The following is a 21,144-nucleotide window of genomic DNA, read 5'->3' on the forward strand; positions in this document are numbered from 1 at the left end:
CTGTGGAACGTGGCTGTCAACTATCTTCTTCAGAAAATGGGAGGCAAGATAATTTCATACACCGATGATTTTGTAATAGGTCAAACACCTTCCAACACTGCGTAGTCTTCAACAAAGATCTCTGAACAGACTATCACATTGGATTAAATTAGATTTGTGGGGTTGTTGGACAACCATTCAGTCAGGTAGACCATTGTACTACACCCGGATAGACTAAAGTGGAAGGAATAGAGAGACAGGTTAGCACGGCGAAACGGATTACTATCTAATCCAAATCTTTAGCCGACATGGTGGCTTTCTTGCGTACCTCCACCGTTTTAATCTAGCAGATAATTCGACCTGCCAAGAGTGCCACGGCGAAGATGAGAGAGAGCAAAACACATGACTTTTTACTGCGCCAGCTTTTATGAAGAGCGCTTCGAGCTCGCAAAAGTCCTCGGCAACGTTCCCCCACCAGATAACCTTGTAACGCAAATACTGAACTCGAAAGAGAAATGGGAAACAGTAAAACAGTTTTCTGCAGGGATATTAATAAGAATGGGAGCGCAAGGCGAATGCGACCGATATAGAATACCCAAGAGATATCTAGATGCATCGCCCTCATTTTGAAACAGATCTCCTGTGGGGATGACTGTATTCACGAACAGACGACAAGCACGTAAAGCCTCAAGCCGAACCCAAACAGACGACAAGTCGATATCGAGTAACGATATTGCAATTTTCCGATGCTCCATTGGTGACAAATCAATGATTCCACCCGTAGCGTATAACCCCAATAAGCAATTAAGAGAAAAACCTGTATGCAGGTACCTGGTGTGTCTAAAAAGCACGGCTCCACCTTGATGAAGTTGCTTTTAGCAGTCCCAGGGTGGAATCACCTGAGAGGGGAGGAACGTTATAGGGTTAATGGGAGCATGTCCCACATACCACTGGTGTGACGGCACCTTTGATTATGTTTCTGATATTTTCGATTTTAATCTTCTCTACAAAAAAAAAGGATAGATGAATCTTAGGAGGTCCCGAAGAGGAAGAGTGTGAACTTTATCCATACTCAGTACATCGCAACCCAATAGCCTAAGTATGATTCTAGAAAACGCCGCACGGCTACAGAGAAAATGCTCTGCCATGTCCTTGTTCTCACGGCAGGATAGGCATATTGGGTCGTCAAGGTAGCCAGGTAATGTGCCCTGTTATTACGCTCACCAGTACTCTCAGATTCTTCCTACTAAGTTTTAGAAGAGTGGTAGCTAGTTTCCGGTTTGGTGCTTTCAGAAAGCACTTAGCTACTCTGCAGAAGCCCAACTAAGACCAACGTCTTCTGTGAGTAGACCTCATGAAGTCATCAATTTATAGTTGAATCGGTACAGGATTGACACCTAAAAAGAATTCAGAGCCCAGTCGTCTGCTTGCAGAGCCTTCATTAGCGAGTTTGCCATTACCACAATGTTCAGGCTCCCAAATAAGACAAACTTTGTTGTGTTTTGCAACACTGTTCAGTTTTGTCTTACATTCACCGACTAACTACGAAGAGCAGCGTGAGTTAGCACTTGGTGTAAAAGTCAAGGACTAGAAGTAAATCCGGAAAAGACGGATTTGTTTAGTAGGAGATATAAACATCTTAACAAAACCGAAAGCTTAACCTCTTAAACAAATATCGCTAGGGGGAAAATCCCTTTAGAGTAACAGAAAGGGCTAAATATCTGAGCCTTGTATTCGATAGGAAGCTAAATTTCGGGCTTACAGTCCCAAAAAGAATACGAAAAGCTATGATGGCGCTGTACTCCAGCAAAAGGCTCTTTGGGAAAAAATGAGTGATGGAACCTAGAATAATACATTGGCTCGACACAGTTGTAGATGGGCCATTTCTCTATTATGATATCGTAGTGTGTAGAATGCCCTTGGGAGAGGTGTGAACATTAAAAAAAATGACAAGGTTGAAGGACTCGCATCTGTTCGCATAACAGGTGCAATGTCAACCATACCATCGATAGCATTATATGCGACGTTGAACCTCAAGCCGGTAGATATGCAGACAAAATATATCGCGCGCAGTACGACAATAAAGGTGAACTCTTTAAATAAGCGATCAAACACGGATTACGGCCAGAGTAAAATCCTATCTGGCATTTTGGAGCTTCCCAGTGGATTATGCACTTCCGTATACAATAGCCATTACAACGTTGAAGATCCTCAAGAGAAGAGTGGCAGCAGGACGATTTAAGACAGAGCCAGTTCATCCATGTAAAGGGCGGTTAAGTTTAAAGGGCCGGTGTTGATTTTGAATAAAATAAAATTTTTTTAGGAAATTATTGTCATTTCTCATTACTATGATAATATTGGTATGGCTGAATTACGTATAGAACAAAATATCGGCCTCGGCGGCACACCTCCATCCGATGGTCCAAATTTTCGATGCCGTTGAGGCATAATTGAGGTTCTATGCCGTTAATGTGCCGAATTATCTCATCCTTTAGCTCTTGAATTGTTGCTGGCTTATCGACGTACACCTTTTCTTTCAAATAACCCCAAAGAAAAAAGTCCGACGGTGTCAAATCACATGATCTTGGCGGCCAATTGACATCGGCGCGACGTGAGATTATTCGGCCATCAAATTTTTCGCGCAAAAGAGCCATTGTTTCGTTAGCCGTGTGACAAGTGGCACCGTCCTGTTGAAACCACATATCGTCCATGTCCATATCTTCCAATTCGGGCCATAAAAAGTTCGTTATCATCTCACGATAGCGAACACTATTCACAGTAACTGGCTGACCGGTCTCATTTCGGAAAAAATACGGCCCAATGATGCCGCCGGCTCATAATCCGCACCAAACAGTCACTCTTTGTGGGTGCATTGGTTTTTCGGCAATCACTCTTGGATTTTCGTCGCCCAAATACGGCAATTCTGCTTATTGACGAATCCGCTGAGGTGAAAATGTGCCTCATCACTGAAGATTATTTTCTTCGAAAATTGGTCATTCACTGTTGCTATTTCCTGCCACCATTCTGACCTTTGACGGCGCTTGAAATGATCAAGAGGCTTTAGTTCTTGAGTTAATTGCACCTTGTAAGCGTGTAGTGCAAGTCTTTATGCATAATGTTCATCAACGACGAGCGTGAGAGGTGCAATTGTTGGGCACGACGACGAGTTGAGGTGGACGACTCTTCAACCACACTATCGCAAACAGCAGCAATATTTTCTGCAGTACGAGCTGTACGAGCATGCACTGGTGTTTTCACATCTCCTACAGACCCGGTTTGCTCAAACTTTTGCACAATTTTTACGATTGTACGCACATTTGGACGATTAAATTGACCGAAAAAATCACGAAGTGCGCGATATGCATTTTGATTTGACCGCCCGTTTTCATAATAAGCCTAAATAACTTTAACGCATTGCTTGATTGTGTATCTTTCAACAGTTCAAATTGAATTGGTCTGAGATTGAAAACCGTCAGATGAAATGCAGAAAAAAGCTTGACGTTTAGGTGTGGTTTACATTCAACATCGGCCCTTGTAATTTAAACATCCTTTATATACAGATGGCTCAAAGCTCGAGGGCCAGCTGTAGATTTATCATTTTAGGTAAAGCATTTTTAGTACTTCTAAAACTTTTTAAAAGTAAACACTGGTCTCAGGAGAGATAAGGACAAGTTCCCCTCGCAGCATCAGTGTGTAGACAACCGCTTCAACCTAACCGAAACTATTTCACTTTTGATTGAAAGGTGTACTTGGAAGTTCAGCTGGCGCATATGATGGCTATGTCGCGTTCTTCAATTGATACGATGATCAGCTTAGGACGAGTGGATTGCCAGTCGTACAAAGAATAATAAAGGATATAGTCAGTATTTACTTTCATTTAAGTAAAATCAATTGAAAATTTGGCTCTCGTAGTCTCTATGGGAAGATTAGTGTTCTTTGTGGAAGGACTACCTATTTTAGCCGCCGTTGGCTGCTCTGCAAGGAGCATGATTATAAGACGTAAGTAACGTGGGCGTGGAATACACTATCCAATAAACCGGTTGAGAATTAATAAATGTCTATTGAGCAAATGAAATTATTATCATTGTCACTATACAGTAAGACCATCGAACTTCTCCAGTGATGGGCTTCAATTTGCGTCAAGAGTTTCACCGATCCTCAGGGCCACTAGTAGAGTGGACACCGAAAGCTGAACCGAGGTAATGAAGGTGATCAATATGCTTCAAAACTTACTTTAAACTGTTTTCATACCAAATCGTTCAGACATCGAAGAGTGGAGGCTGACCGGAGCCAAGAATAAAGCTGATCAATGCGAGAATTTCAGGTTGGAACTAATTTCCGTCGGTTAATCGCGCGGAAACGGCAGATGTTATTGAGCCACTTTTCATAATAGTTGGGTACCAATTATTTTAAGCTGCAAAATAGATATAAATGTTTTCAATACTGAAATTTTTTCTCACTTTGATTTTTGGGATTAAAAAACGAATTGCTAACAAAATTGAATTTTAGTTGAAAGCCTTTAGAAATCAGTTGGAAGTGAAATTATTAGCTGCTTTCAAACTTTTTCTTCATTAAATACATTCAATACAGAGTTTGTGCAAAATATCTTTCACTCGATGAATCCATTTCTTTAAATTATTCTTGCATAAGCACAAAAACAATGACAAAATTAAAGGACGCGCGACATTCAGTGTCGTTCAGTAAGTAAAATTGATAAATAATCAAACCAGTCCTACTTCACATTATGAGTCAGATAACAGTTCCTTCAAATTCGTGCATTCAATTCTGAAAATTCCAGTCATCAATGCACTAACCCTGCGCTCGCTGAGTTGACGCAAGGCCCATTCATCCCGGAGCAGACCACAGCCTCTCAATGGAGTCCCAATCCTCTCATTTCGCGGTAAAGTCATGTCTAGGGACCCCTCTTCAGCCAGCTTATTAGCCCAGTTTCCTCCTGTGCCCTTTGTGACCGGGGACTCAAATGAGCCTAATATTGAAGTATTCGGATGCAGTCAAGAAAGAAATCAGGTGTTATCCGAATAAATTAGAAGGAGCCCAGAGCTTTACTTGCCGCCTGGCTACCGGAGTAGATATTTACTTTCCTTTAAGTAATTGCATAAGCAAGCAATGAATATAGACTTGCTGTAAATAACTGTTAAGCTATTTGGTAAGGAGGATGTGACAACAAAATGGTGCGGAAGCGCTAGTTTGGTTCTGGATGAATCACCACTCTAACCAACCAACCAACTATTCCTTAACCCCAAAAACTTATCCTCCCCATCCTTACTCCCACACAGTAGTCTGCGCAATATTTGCATTGTGGCTATTAAAACAAGCAAAAACACAAAGAAAAACACACAGTTACACATTGCGGTAGTGGCGCCAGCAAGAGGAAGCGGGCGACCGCGGTAATAGCGCAGGCACACGAAATTTAGCGAAGTCCTCAACCATCTGTCAGAAACCTTTTGACAGAAAACGGTGAAACAGAGATGGCTCTCCAAGCAGTAAGAAGGCGTTGTTCCTAAGCAGCGACAGGTGGGCATTCCAACTACTTAGGATTGGTAGCGGCAGGCTAAGCACTTACCCTGTCAGAAATCAAGAACGGATTAACGAAACCAACGCAAGGCTGAGTCAGGCCCTATGCTCCCGAGAGGAGTGAACAATGGTTTTAGTTCACTGATGCATTCTTGTCTTGTTAATCCACGTCGAAAATTGTGAAAAATAATCGCACGAAATTTTCATGATTTAATTCCTTTTTTTTGACGAGATGAATATTTAAAGTCACTGCAAAAAACACGTATGTGGATCACATATTAAAATTTACTGAGGGCGTTTAGATTAAAATATGTCAGACAGCGCCCAACAGTTGAGTGTTGTGCAAACATAAATAGCAACCCTCGTATTTAATCAAAAGTCTTATAAATTTGTAGGTTACAAAGTACGCCGAATAAACTGTTGAAGCCGGTTTCAAATAAAAAAACGCATTCTCAAAAGTTGAATACCGATTGGGACACCCAGTTTATGAATTCTCTTGCACCAACTTTTTTCCAAAATTTTCAAACCATGCGAGTTCCTACATTAACTCCCACAAAAGCACGCAACTGTGATTGACCAGCACACACATATACATACACATACAAATACACACACACATATTTTATACCTATAAATCTCCAAAACCATATTTGCATGTTGTTCAAATTAAATGTACAATAATTTGGTGCAGACACGCAAAAGTGTTGTATGGATATGTTGCACAGAACTGCATGGAAGCCAAAAATCCTAAATCGCCACCGTCAGTTGCCAACTAAATACGACACACATACATACATCCGAGTGTACCCATTCACAAGTATGGAAAAATATAAGTATCTGTATGTGTACTTATATGGGATTGCACACGAACGAATACTGCACCAACAACAGGTGTCAATCGAACATATGTTGGCACACAAGCGAGCCTCCACTAATAACAATAATAGCAAATAAGTTCATTAACTAAACCCAAACGCCTGGCAGTGGAAAACTAAAATAACAAAAGGTATCACCCACATTTTTCCTAACAAATTTATGGAGAGTGGAGACAAAAACAAACAATTACTGCATCAGTAAACGAATGAATGAATGAGAATGCAAGCAGCCAATTAACCGCAACGCTTGAATTGCAGTAACAAAACAGCGCAGCCACACGACGGACTGCATGCAAAAACGGAAGGAACAGCAGGCAAGCAAATCGCCAAAAATGTAGTAGTCAAATAATGTCCAAACAACGTAGTCGAACGTCAAGAGCAAGCGTGTAATTAGCCACAGCAGCCAACCGCATGCTCGCCAATTTCCAACCGAGGCAAAGCAGCGCATGAACAACAAATGCATGCCACAGTAGGCAACCAACCAACCAGCCAATGCTTGCTGCCAACAATTTAACTACGGTCGCTTCTTGTCACTGTGAATTTGCGCGGCTGCTGCTGCTGCTGCTCAATGAGCTACCGCAGCCAGAGTTCGATAGCGCGCCAATTGCCGTTGAACCTTCTCGCTCTGCGAACCATTTACCCCTACATTCTACTATTCCTCCCCCTTTCCCCTACAACACCTCACTGCTAACAGCAGTGAGCTTACAGCCTTGTTTTGAACTTTTACGCCCGTCCCGTCGGGGTCACACATGCGGGCTGTGTGGGTCGCGAATACTTTGTTACTCACACAACTTTCGATGTTTCAGTTGTTTTTGGTCTCCCGCGTGTCGCGCACAGGCACGCCGACCATGTGCACGATATTACCGCTTTGGTCATGCTGCAATTACCAAGGCACCGCATTGCTCTAAACATCCACCACTCGCGTCCAACTACGGAGTCCAAGCCAAAGTACTCGTACAAATCAAATAAACCTTCTCAGCACAACGAACAACGAACAGCCAACAGGTAAACAATCGCTTGCAATTATTGTTTGTGCCCATGCGCCTTTGCATTTATTGTTGTTATTGTTGTATGGTTCGCAAATTGTAATTGAAATTGTATTGCAATTGTTAGTGTTATTGTACATTAGATTATTGTTGCTGCTGTGAGTTGTTAATTTTTCTAAGTGCCGCTGCTGGAAATGATCGATTTTGGCGCTTTGTCGTTTTTTTTAGTTCAGCTTAGTTCACTTTGCCATAGTTTAGTTTAGTTGGAAGAGGCGGGCAGAACACCAATGCCGCCCAGCTTTTGACTTTACTAATTGACAGTGGAGTGAATATTATTTTTCTACTTCTTTTGTAGTTATGCTGCGAGTCAACGCATTGCTTTCGGTTAGTCACTTTGCTCTCCTGTTTACGTTCACTTTTATTTTTAACCCAATTTTTATTTTTATAATATTTAATTTTTTAATTTTCTTTTGAGCTCGCATTTGCATCTTAGCTGCCACAAAGCGCTGAGTTAAAGTATCTAAATATAAAATTTAAAATATATATAAATATAAATTATACATTTGTATCGAAGAAAGAACTTAGAAGCAGCACTTCGAATGTTTAATAGTTTGGAAGAAAAGCTTAGTTGCAAGTAGAGAACGAGAGCAGAATATACAGTTTGTCTCATAATTCTCTTCACGATTTAATATATATATATTTTTCAATTTCAAACGTTTATTAACAAAAAATGGTTACAAATTTAATCTTCAAAATAATAGCCATCGGTAGCGACACATTTTTCCCATCTCTCAGGCAATTTGTGGATGCCGCGCCAAAAAAATTGGCCGTCTTTGGCCGCAAAACCAATCATCGAGCCATTTTTAGGCTTCTTCGTGAGAATTGAAGCGCTGCTCGGAAAGTGCGTGGCCCATCGATGCAAACAAATGATAATCGGAAAGCGCCAAGTCTGGCGAGTAAGCCGCATGCACCAGCGGTTCCCAATCGTACCAATTCCCGGGTCGCTCTTGTTCGATGTGACTGTGCATTGTCACATTGTCAGTTCATGCGGCACCCATTTTCTGACCTTTAAAATCATGCACATGTCTTTAAAACGTTTGAAAATGGTTTTTTGAGTCACTTCTAATTGCTCTGCCATCATTTCTTACGTTTGATCATCATCTTCATCCAATAATACTTGCAATTCGGCGTTCTCAAACTTTTTCGGTGGCCGGCCACGGTCCTCGTTCTCCGCCTGAAGCACTGTGCTCTACTTAGAGCATGCCCACCATAAGCTTCTATGAGCATTTGATGAGCTTGAGAAGCGTTTTTCTTCAATTGAAAAACAGAAAATCAACGATGTCCGCAAATCGTAGTTTGAAGGCACGAAATTCGACATTTTTAAGAGCACATGAAACGTAACAAACAATGAATTGAATATTGTTGACAGATGACAGACGAAAAGAACAAGACATTTGGGAATTCATGAATTAAAATTCGAATTGTTGGAGCAACCACTGCATTCACCAGATTTAGCCACCAGCGACTTTCCAGAAGTCATTACAGTGTGTGGAAGCGTATTGTGCAGCCCTTCCAGATTCTCACTTTAGGGACAGAATTCATTAATTGGAATCTCATTGGGAGAAGTGTATTGATGTTCAGGGAGGCTGTACTGAATAATGAAGTGTTTTTCCAACCATAAAATTGTAGTTTTCTTTTAAAACCCGCAAAACTTATTGAACAACCTAGTATGGTAAAAATATCTTCTTAATAGAATATATATTCTATTATGGCACATTACTTTGAACCCATTTTTTCCAGAAGAACACTTTGCTAACGCCTTCTATTAATGCGAAATATGCAAAAACAAACACGAAAACAAAAATGCGTCATATTTTGCGTCTTCTCAAAATTGTTTTCACAAGGCGAAGAAACATAAACAAACACCAGAAACTTAACGGTATAACATAATACGTTTTTACATTTTTGGTTGCTGCTGTACTTAGAGTTGATGAGTCAGGTAATTACAAGTGACTCATATTGGTCATTGCATCGCATCAATCAACAAAAAAAAGTTTTTGTAATGATGCCGGGTTATCGTGCAAGAGAAAATAGTATGAAATCAGTTTATTATGACTACCATAAAGGTAAGTCAGCAAAATAAGTGGCTGAAATGTTTTCTATTAATGCAAGGGTAGTGTATAATATTATAAATCGCCTAGTAAACGCCCAGTGGCAGACAAAAAAAACTCACACCAACGATGGAAAGGTCAATAGTGAAACAATACGACGACCAAAATCTGCATTACAGCCTTAGAATGTTAGCCGCAGACTTGTACTCCCGTACTCCCGCCCAAAGTCCAGATATCAACCCTATTGAAAATGTATGGCCGTATTTGAAAAGAAAGTTCCAATAAGGAGTCCTGCAACAAAAACCACTTGATACGGCGCATCTAAGAGGAATGGGACTAGAATAGAATATTATAAAATGGAGGCTTGCTTTTCGACCCTAAGTTCTTCTTCTTCTTCTTAATTGGCGCGATAACCGCTTACGCGATTTTGGCCGAGATTAACAAAGCGCGCCAGTCGTTTCTTTCTCGTGCTAACCGGCGCCAATTGGACACACCAAGTGAAGCCAAGTCCTTCTCCACCTGATCTTTCCAACGCAGAGGAGGCCTTCCTCTTCCTCTGCTACCACCAGCTGGTACCGCATCGAATACTTTCAAAGCCGGAGCGTTTGTATCCATTCGGACGACATGACCCAGCCAACGAAGCCGCCGGATCTTTATTCGCTGCGCTATGCCTATGTCGTCGTAAAGCTCATACAGCTCATCGTTCCATCGTCTGCCCTAAGTTCTTGTTTGACCTTTAATCAACACGACAATTCCTACAGATGAAGCTGATTTGGGCCAAACGGATATGCCTTTGTTCTGTCCGCACCAGGCCGGGCTGTTTACTTTTCGCTGCGGCAACGCATTAGAGAAGCTAGAAAAATTTTATTTTTTTTACATTTACATTTTTCTAATCCATTCCCACTAAGCTTTGTGCGCAATTACCATTCATTAGATTTTAGGTTCAACGCACGTCGTGGACATGAAGCCCGAAATAATAGAAAGTCTTTGCGACTAAACTTCGATAACTTCAATGACCAATGGTGCTGTTTTAAAAAAATGCATTTGCTTTCCTTTTAATCAGTTCCACCAAATATGCGTTTTGTATGGCCAATATTGAAATTAAAATTTTTCTTAAATGAATTCAAGTAATTATTTATGAAAAAATCAGAAATATAGTATTTCTTTTATGTTTCGTATTTAAAGGGTGACATTTTAGTGTCCAGACAAAAGTTTGGTCGATTTAATTCACGCAAATTGAAAATACACTTTTGCTTCTAAATATATAAATTAATTGAACCCCCAAAACCCCTACCTGCGTTCCAATTCATATACTTATACATACATACATAAAGAGTATATGTTAATACAATTTCTACTGGTAACGAAAGGTGGAATAGGTGGTACCAAAATGTGGCTGACGAGCTTTGAAAACTTTATTGCATCATATTTAAGCAGACACATACAAATACTTATATGAATATACAAGGTGACCCAAATCTAATCACCCCAGCTATTATGGAAGAACTTGCAGCGATAAGTACAATAGTATTATCCACCAGGAATTTCGTCATTTATTCAGACAGCCCGGCAACAATAAAAGCGCTTGAGTCCAGATGCACTCGTCGAAAATAGTCAAGGAATATTATGAACTCCTAAACGACTTATTCCAGTATTTCAATATAAACCTCATTCGGGTGCCAGGTCATAGAATATAGCAGGAAACTGTATAGCAGATGAACTTGCTACAAAAAGTACAACCCAAACTATTCAGTCGGATAAAGCGTTGATACCCATGCCCATAGCAACTTGTAAATTACTGATAGACAGAGAAACTATTAAAATAGTAAATACAAAATGGCAAAGCCTAACAAAAAGTGAATTAAGCAAATTGACATGGCCGAAACTCCTCTTAGTGGCCGTCCAAATGCCTGCTAAAACTCAACAGAGAGGCTACAAGAACTTTGATAGGTGTATTAACCGGCCATTGTCTAATAGGTAACAACACCAGAAGGCTGGGAGTTCGAGAATTAGAAATACAGAAGAGGAGGAAACTATAAGACACCTCCTTTGTGAGTGGGAAGATTTAGCCAGAAGAAGACTTTACGTGGTTGGTTGTGTAATTTTAACAGATGTAGCGAATGAAGGGCATCTTAAAAAAAAGGGGCTAAAAGGGCTTTTCTGAATTTTCTTTATTTTTTTTAATCTCTCTTGTATAAGAAATTAAAAACAAGTTAACAAATCCTATGTGCTAGAGTATTATGTTTCCTTTCCAGTGCTAAGAAACTAATTATTTGTTCGATGAGATATATAGGTATATATGTACATATATGATTAAATCAGATGTGAATGTGATGGAAGTGAATGAACGGAGGGAGCCATGAAGGACGAGTTTTCAATCTCGGGTTCTTCGTAGTGGGAGCCGGAAAGGCCTAGTTTCTAGTTTCTCTTAAAGCTTCCGTTGTCCCTCATGCCGATTGTGGAAGAATTTTCTTTCTTTTCGGTTGTGATAGATGTGGATGGAATGAGCTGAAAAGGACGAGCTTCCAGTCTACCATTTTTCGTAGCTTTTTGTTTTTGGTTTTTTTAGATGTTATAGAATTGGGTGGAGGAAGCCTGAAAGGTCGCGGTTTCTGTCTCCCTTGATTCTACCTTTATCTCTCATGACGATGAGGCCCAAAGTTCAGCTCGTTTACAAATGCCGCAGCATGGTTTAAAAGCGATCTAACAGTTTAAAGAAGAAGTTCCAGTGTTATCACGGTTTCACAACGGAGCTACGACAGATCTAAGTGTGTCATATTGGCAGCCACCGCAAATTTATAATTTTTGCAAATAGCTCCATACTTGAACCGGACTTCCATCACTCAAAATTATTATTTTCCTTTAACAAAAAGTTGATTCAAAAGCAATTGGTTAATTAATTTTGCGCCACCTTGTACGTAATTATATGCAGTCCAATGAACTTGGCTTTATTCCGAATTTACCATTGTTGTCAGTTCGCCCGAAATTCGTCTTTAATGAATTCGCCAAAAAATGAGTTTATAGTGAAGAAGAATTGATTCTATTCAATACTTTTCAGAATCCATTGTGCTCCCATTATTCGCGTAAAAAATAAACAAAAGCAAATCGTGTGTTTTACTTGTTTTCTTAATTGCGAATACAATATAATTATTTTGCAATGACTTCTAAGTGACCCACTGATTTATTGAAGCTTGTAAGCCATAGTCGTATTTAACCTTTCTCATTCCAGTGGACCCCCTTACGCCATGAGGCAAAAACCTCGGCCAAAGGCTAATAAGAATCTCCATACAGACAATTTAATCTCTTTCCCATAACCGAAAAACCGAGTCTGGCTGCAAGTACAAGTATGAATATGTTCAGCAAGCTTGTAAAGCTACCAAATACAAGCGAATGCTTGTGGCACGTTGCTACCCGCTCGTCTATCAGCGCTTGTCATCAGCTGTGTTTTCGCACAGCTGCTATGAACGAGCTGGAAAAATCACCATGCATTTAGCGATTGATATTTGCGGCAAATGGAAATCAAATGAAAATACAATTCAATACGGCAGTGATGGTTCTATTAAGCGCATGCACACACCACATATACATATACACATAAGATACATATGTATGCATGTTTGCAACTACGCTATGTAGTGAATTTTATTTATGCTTTTTTGATTGGTGTTGCTGATTTTTTCTGTTCGTAGTTATGTACAATGCAAATGGGTAACCAATGCAAATATGTATGAATGTATGTAGGTATAAATAAATTAAATTGTGGGCAAGCCTGGACATTGCCACAACAAAACGAGTTACACCAATTGATATTAACAGGCAATTATTTAAAAAAAGCTTAACAAATTAATAACAATAATAAATTTAAAATAACGAAGAGCTCTCGGCAAGCCTCGGGCGCACCTTGAAATGCGTCGAAAATTGAATTAAAGCTGGCGAATTGACGATAACCATAGTAAACCACAAACAAAAAAAAATAACAATAAAAAAAGAATTGAAAATATGGGAAGCTCAATTATTTTATTGCATTCAATAGATAAAAGCCTAAAATGGACGTAATTAAATAAGCAAATATTCTCAAGAAAGAGAAAAATTCAATGCGCACATACAGATACACAAACTATAAAAAAAATATAATGATAATGGCAATAACAATGGCGATGGTAAGGGCAACGCTATTGTATGTAAAGGTTGTAGTGTAATAGTCATGGGGATGTTAGTTGTGTAGTAATGCAGTAATGTAATGGTAGCAGTAACAGCAGCATTACCATTATAGTTACAAATATTTGTAAAGGCCGTAGCGGTAATGTAATGGCAATCATAATCTTAATTGTAATTGTAATGGGGATCGTAATGGTGTCGTAATGTAATTGTAGTGGTAATGGCAACTTTAATGGGAATAGTAAAGGTAATGATTAGCTTATTAATGATAGTAATTATAATGGTACAAAGTAATGGCAGTCGTAATGATAAAGGTACTAGTAATAACGGCCAAAGTAATGATTAAGTAATGGCAATGATATTGGGAAGGTTTAACGTAATATCGAAGTTATTGGGAATACCAAAAAGAACTGTATGGGTAACGGTTAGTTGTAACGGAAATTTAGTAATGAAATTGGAGTGGTAATGCTAATTGTATTGGTAATAGCAATGGTAATGATTAACTCGTCGATGGTAATAATTATAATGGCAAGCGTAATGGCAATATCAGTTGGAATTATAAAGATAATAATGAAGATGTCAAAAGTAATGGTAATGGTAAGGCGTCATGAAATAGTGAATTTATTGGTAATGACAAGAATGGTATTAATTATTGTGAAAAAGTAATTTAAAGGGTGATGAGGGAGATAATAAAGGTAATGAAATTATTGGTAATGATAAACGATGGTTATGATTGTAATTGTAATTGTATTGAAAAAGTAAACAAAAGTAATCTAAAAAAGTAATGCAAAAAAGTCATCTAAAGGGTAATACCCTAGGTACTGCCAATGACAATTGTAATGATAAATATTAACGAACTGGCAAAAGTAATGGTAATGGTAATCTTAAAAACTAAACTAAAAGTAATGTAGTGGTGTAGATGGTGAGTTACTGCTAATCTTAGTGGTAGTGATTGTAGTTATAGTAATAGTATTTGCAATGGGAATGGCGTCACGTAATGGTAAGAAGTAATGGGAGTTTTGCGATTATGTCAAATACTTGGTTAATCTTCTCAATATAAATGTATCCATATATATACATAAGTATATATATTATGGAAACCGGCATGCAAAACTATCATTTGTTTACTTAGAATTGTAAGACTTAAATAATTTGGCATATTTAATATGATAATAATCGGCGCTATACCCATTGCTTGGTGTTTGGCGGGGTGTATGTATGTCTTGATATTTTTCCAGAAATAGAGGAACCTACAGGTTTATGCCCATTTCGATATAGCTTTTGAACGCAAAAGTAAAAGGAAACTGTCGTTTTATGACGATTTTAATTTCTTTATTTTAATACAAATGTCGTATCAAGCGGTAGCTAGCAAATTTCAAAAATATTTTTGAAAATATGTAATACAAAAAAATTAAAATTTCGTATAACTCCGGCTTTTCTGAAATCGCTGATGCTTATTTTATTATTTTCATATAAAGTATTTGGTTTTTTTGTTTGACATGACGAAAAATATTTAGCAAATGTTACCGATTTCAAATCGAAGGACTTTCAGCGCCTGCCTGTGTAATAAAATTTAAAAAATATATATTTAATTATCAATGGTCTTTCCTCTCATTCACTCACTAATAATAATTCGCAAAAAGAGAAAAAAAAGGATTCTCGCATACCTGCATGCAGCTTCTCTAAATTCCAACAATTTAAGACCACACCGACGGCAACAAAGCTTACCACCAGATGGAGCCACATACATTCATATCTCTTCTCAACAAAGTAAAACTGAGAATTATTGAATTACTTATTTTGCATACGATTTTTTGCTGAAAAATTTTGAGCTGCCATAAATTTTGCTTGCCCGCCAGCGAGGCAACGAGATGGCAAAAGTAAAATTATTTATCACTGCCTGGTGGCAGTCAACAGCAGCATCATATTTTTGCCACAAATCTCAATACCAGGAATTCCTAAAATTCACAGCAATAAGCAAAGTTGCTTAAAGAAAGACAATTCACAAAAGAAAAACCAAAAGGAAGTAAAAAAAAACAAAACGAAACAATAATAATATTAAAGAAAACCAATAAAGACTAGCGAATTTCGATCGAAAGAAATAAATTCGATTTATAAATATTTTATGGTTTTTTTTTTTATTTTTATTTAGCGTTCGCGTAAAAGTCCAAGCCCAGGCAAAGTACTACAAAAGTGGTGGCAACAAGCAATATCCACATATACATATGCACATGTATACAATAAATAAAATAACGTTGTGGAGTTGCCAGCTTTCCCCCTTGTTTATTTAATTAGAATTTATTAGAACTGTTCCTCAAGTAAATATATGCATAGAATTATGTTTGTGTACTCAGAAAATCGGCTGTCACATTATCTGTCCAAAATTGTTATAAAGAAAGAACTCTTCTGGATTAGAGATTCAAAGAACTTATTTAGTAAAAACGATGTCATCTGGCGAATATAAAACATCCAAGCAGATAACTGGATAGGAGATGCAAAATTGCTTTTAACAAGCCACAACCAAGCAAGCGTGAATGTGTACATACAAAAAGTCCTAAGTACTAGTAGGATATATGTATAAGGAAGTAGACTGGTCAAAAGGTCTGGTTTATTTAAAAAATATGACTTAGAATCAAGCATGTGGGTAATGAGGGCTAGAGGTGACATGGATACTTTTAAATAAAAACAGATTTTACACAGAAAATAAAATTCGTTCAAAAAGTAATTTAGGCGAGCTTGAAAACATAGCACATTTCTTGGCGCACTACTCAATATTAAGAGAATATAGAAAAGTCTTTTTCGGAAAATTTACCTTAAATGATTCACAACTGATTGAGATTCTCAATAGGGAAAATGAGCATTGGGAGAAACTTTTGCGTTTTATTAAATATGCCTCGAGATACAGAGATTACTTAACTGGTTTTAAAAAACGAAAACCGGTTAATTGTTTTGCACGGAAAATAAATCGACTGACGGCTCATGCCATTGTCGTTTAATTATTTTAAATATATTTTTTATAATACTAGAATAAGTAAGAATAAACAGTTTTCTATATTTTACTTTTATTTGCAATAAATACTACTACTAAAGTATGTATATATGTATGTATATATATGCCTATAGTCAGCTTCAAAAGAAAGCGTACACCACATGTTGGCAAGTTTTGACTATATATTTATTAATTTTTTAATTTCAATTTTTTTTTATAACACTTGGGTTACACAACATCAAAAACCATATAACCTAAATACTCAATCTTTGTACAAAATTCTAAATCAAAAATTATCATGAAAATTTTAACCTTTTTGCTCAGCATTTTTAGAAAATATTTGGTTATGCAGTTTTATAAATCATTGAATATTGGTATAATAAAGTGCAGGTTTCAAGAGGGTCAAAAATTACGTTGATTTTTGAAAATTTTTCCTGCTGGCGCTGCTGAGTGTTTTCCTCCATATAAAAAAAAATGTCGAGCATTCGTTGTAATAAAATGCAATGGACTACGAAACTGCATAGTCGAAATTTTTTCGGAAATTCTGATTAAAAAGATTGAAATTTTGATGAAAATCTGCCGAATTTCTACAAATTTGCAGAATTTCTACAATAAATCATAGTTTTATTATATAAAAGTAATTGAAATTAAAAGGTAAATAAATAAATAGTTAAAACTTGTCAATATGTGGTGTATACTTTCTTTTGATGCTGAAATTATTTATACACAATTCGAACGCATATAATTTGGTCGTTATTTGACCGAGCTCCAACTCCAATTACATGACAATGAATAGATGTTGAAGTGCACACAAAGTGGGGCTTGATATGACTTTGGTATATTTATCCATTTATACAAAAATTCAATACGATTCGTACAATGATTCATTCATTCATTCATACGAACCAACACCTTTTCCAATACTCTTACAACTATGCCGCATTTATATACGTGTGCTCTAACAAACTTCACAGTTAGAAATCTTTACAATAGAACTTAAATAAAAGTAAGGCATACCAAATCACGCACGCTCGTCTTCTCTCCTTATGGCCTTGACTTCAATGAAATCCTACTTGATTATATATATTATATGTATATATAAGTATATGTACGATGTATTACGCTCGCCTTGCATTCAACCGTCCATTAAGTAGATATTCCAAAAATCGTTCCACCACGCATTGGATTGTACAAACAAATCTGAGCTCAAAATTTTGACGAATTTTATAACATCTTTTGTATTTTTTAAATCGATTTATAAGAATATATAACTGTTATTGTTGTTGCGTATGTGATTAGAATTTAGATGAAAACTTTAGCATAAAAAGTGACAACATTCGACTTAAAAAGTCTTATCTTAAGGTGCAGGCCCAATGCAGGCTGGCTTTGCTTGGTTGGCTTCGACAACTATCAAAAAGAATAGAACAATACTGAAATATATGTATGAGATCAAAGGACAGCTTTGCTTGAAGCGCTTGAAGTACGCCAAAATGTTAATTAACATAATGTTTTATTTGAACCGCTTTTTACATTAGGAATTGAACACCCGCCTCTATTTCATTTAATTTGATTTGGTTTGGCTGCATTGGTGAGTTTTGGGCAGTTTAGAGAGATTTTTTATTTAAATTTGTTTTTCAAAAATGTTTGGAGAAAATTTAATAAATGCCATTGAAAAGCATAGATGTATATAGCATTGTTGAATCGTCTCTTGCCAGCTTGCGCAAAGCTGAAGGTGTTCATGTTTTTGTCGATCTACTTGTAAATATAATATAATTCGTGCACCCACAACTTTCGTCGCTGAGGAACTTTCTCTATTCCCTTTTCCCTCTTACGAATCGTCTGATTGTTATGACAACGTTCAACGCGCCCATTTGGCCATACAAGTTTTCGAAACCAATCAAACCAAGAACAACAAGCAAAGCTAGCCTGCATTGGGCCAGCACATAATTTAACCCTTAACGGCTGAGAGTTTTTTTGTAATACTCGCCCATAAGACGACGGAAAATTAGGTGAAATTCTAAAACGTCCATAAGTATGAAAACTTAAACTAAATGTTTAAATTGATTTATTTAGATATGCATTCAATATATAAGGTGGCGCTAAAGTAATCCTCCTATCAGAAAATGCTATACATTTTGCGATTGGCTCCTAATGTCAGTTCGGTTTTGACATTTGTGTAGTAAATACACGTTAATAAACAATGTTACGCTACACTGCTCCAGAACGCGGAATATTGCTGACTATTTATTTGACCAAAAATCGGTCGGTGACTTTGGCACGACGTGAATTTCGTCGCAGATTTCCTCGCCGTCCAACGCCTACTGGTGAAACAGTGCGACATTTAGCCGCTCGCCTCGAAGAGACTGCGCAACACGAGATGCTGCCATGCGTGGCAGACCCCGGAGTAGCCGTTCTGCAGAGAATATTGCTGCTGTAGCCGAGGATGTCATGGAAGCGCCGTCAACATCGACCAGACGACGTGCCATGCAAATGGGTATCAGTCGACAGTCTTTACAACGAATTTTGGTACAAGATTTGAAGATGTTTCCGTACAAAGTCCAGACGGTGCATCAGCTGTTAGCTACTGACCGCCAATCGCGTCTAACATACGCTCAAGCCAGCTTTAATCACCACCATGAGGAAGATGATTTTTCATCAAAAATAATCATGAGTGATGAGGCCCATTTCCATCTTAGCGGGTACGTAAATAAGCAAAATTTATGCTTCTGGGGCACTGAAAATCCGCGCGTAACCCACGAAGAGCCATTACACCCTCTCAAAGTCACTGTATGGTGTGCTGTTTTCGCTGGAGGAGTCATCGGACCTTTTTTCTTTGAAGACGTCGCGGGCCAAACGGTTACTGTGAATGGTGAGCGCTACAGAGCAATGATCAACGAGTTCTTTTTGCCGCAACTTGATGAATTGGGATTGGAAAACATATGGTTCCAACAGGACGGTGCAAGGGCACACACTGCTCGTGCCACAACCGATATGCTGAAGGATGCATTTCCCGAGCGCCTAATCTCCCGTTTTGGCGATTTGCACTGGCCAGCAAGATCGCCTGATTTGACCGCTCCAGACTTCTTTTTGTGGGGCTTTTTGAAGTCGCGGGTTTATGTCAACAAGCCCCAGACTCTTGCAGCTCTTAAAGACAATATCCGTCAAGAATGTGAGGACCTATCACCGGAAGTTTTGGCCAAAGCGATAGAAAATGCCATAAAAAGGGCTCAAATGGCAATCAACTGTGGCGGCGGCCATTTACATGACATCATATTCTCGACTTGATGTAAAAAAAATTAAAAGACCAAATAAAAATAATCCACAAGAAGAATCAAAGTTTTTCATTTTTTTTTAATTAAATCCAAAAAACATCGCAAGGTTACTTTTGCACCACCTTGTATTTACTTGATTTATAATTTTATATGATCAACAAACCAGGGATGTACAAAGTTGCAATATTTGTTAAAGAAAACTGCAGTGATGATAAACAAATGAAATGAAAAGTCAATTCTTTTCATGTCCCCGTATTGGGGCCTTTCGTTTTCTATCGCATAAGTACTATGTTCCCGTAGCGGGACCTTTCGGCCGTTAAGGTTTAAGCTGGAGCTCAGATTCTAGTTGTGCTTCATATTTGTATCACAACATTGGCCACATGGGATTTTTTATGAATGCCTACAACGTGCGCCTAGGTAGGTCGCATAGTTTCACAAACTTGGGAATAACTCATTGTTTTCTGACACTAAATTTTTTCAGCCTTTAAACATAGCTCCATCTGAGAATGATTCACCAGGCATCATTTCTCAGCTTTAGTTCCGCCGGGTTGTCTATATGTAAGTATACAAAAATCATATCATTATTGTTACAAATAAACTTTACTCTTAAATAATGAATACAACTTCCAGCAGGGTTACAATGCCTTAACTTCATATATTGTAAGTAGGTATACACTCGTATTTATATACATTGACTTTTTCCTTCCTTTACTTTGTTCCAGTTTATCCGGGCAGCCTAACTGCCAAACGTGACTATTCGCTCCCGCTGCGATTTGACCTGCCACAAATGTTGCTGGTTCTTTTTGTTTTTGCTGTTGCTGTTGCTGTTTTAAAGCGCAATATTTCACACTTTGTCCATTACTTCCAACATTTTATTGAACAGCTTGTGTGGTGCAATACATTTTTTGAGACATTTTGCTTTTTTTCCTTTCTTTTTTTTTTGTTTTTGAAAAATATGCAATAGGAAATATTTTTGTCAAACTTTAAAAGGCAATGGGCTTTTGCTAAATAAGAACTTTGTCATCAGCACATTCTATTGTTTTTTGATAGATTTTTATACCTACCACTAATATATTTATGAGATATCTTGGAGATAATTTTTTGTAAGAAAAAGAAGCACGGATGTAGATGGGCATCTTTGGTGATGAGAACATGAATTCTTCTTTCACTGTTTTAATAAGCAGGAAAAATAGCGAGCTGTTCTGCTATTGTGATCGACTTGACTCATCATTTATTTTA

The sequence above is a fragment of the Anastrepha obliqua genome, chromosome 5 (assembly GCF_027943255.1).
Source record: "Anastrepha obliqua isolate idAnaObli1 chromosome 5, idAnaObli1_1.0, whole genome shotgun sequence".
In the NCBI taxonomy this organism is placed as follows: Eukaryota; Metazoa; Arthropoda; class Insecta; order Diptera; family Tephritidae; genus Anastrepha; species Anastrepha obliqua.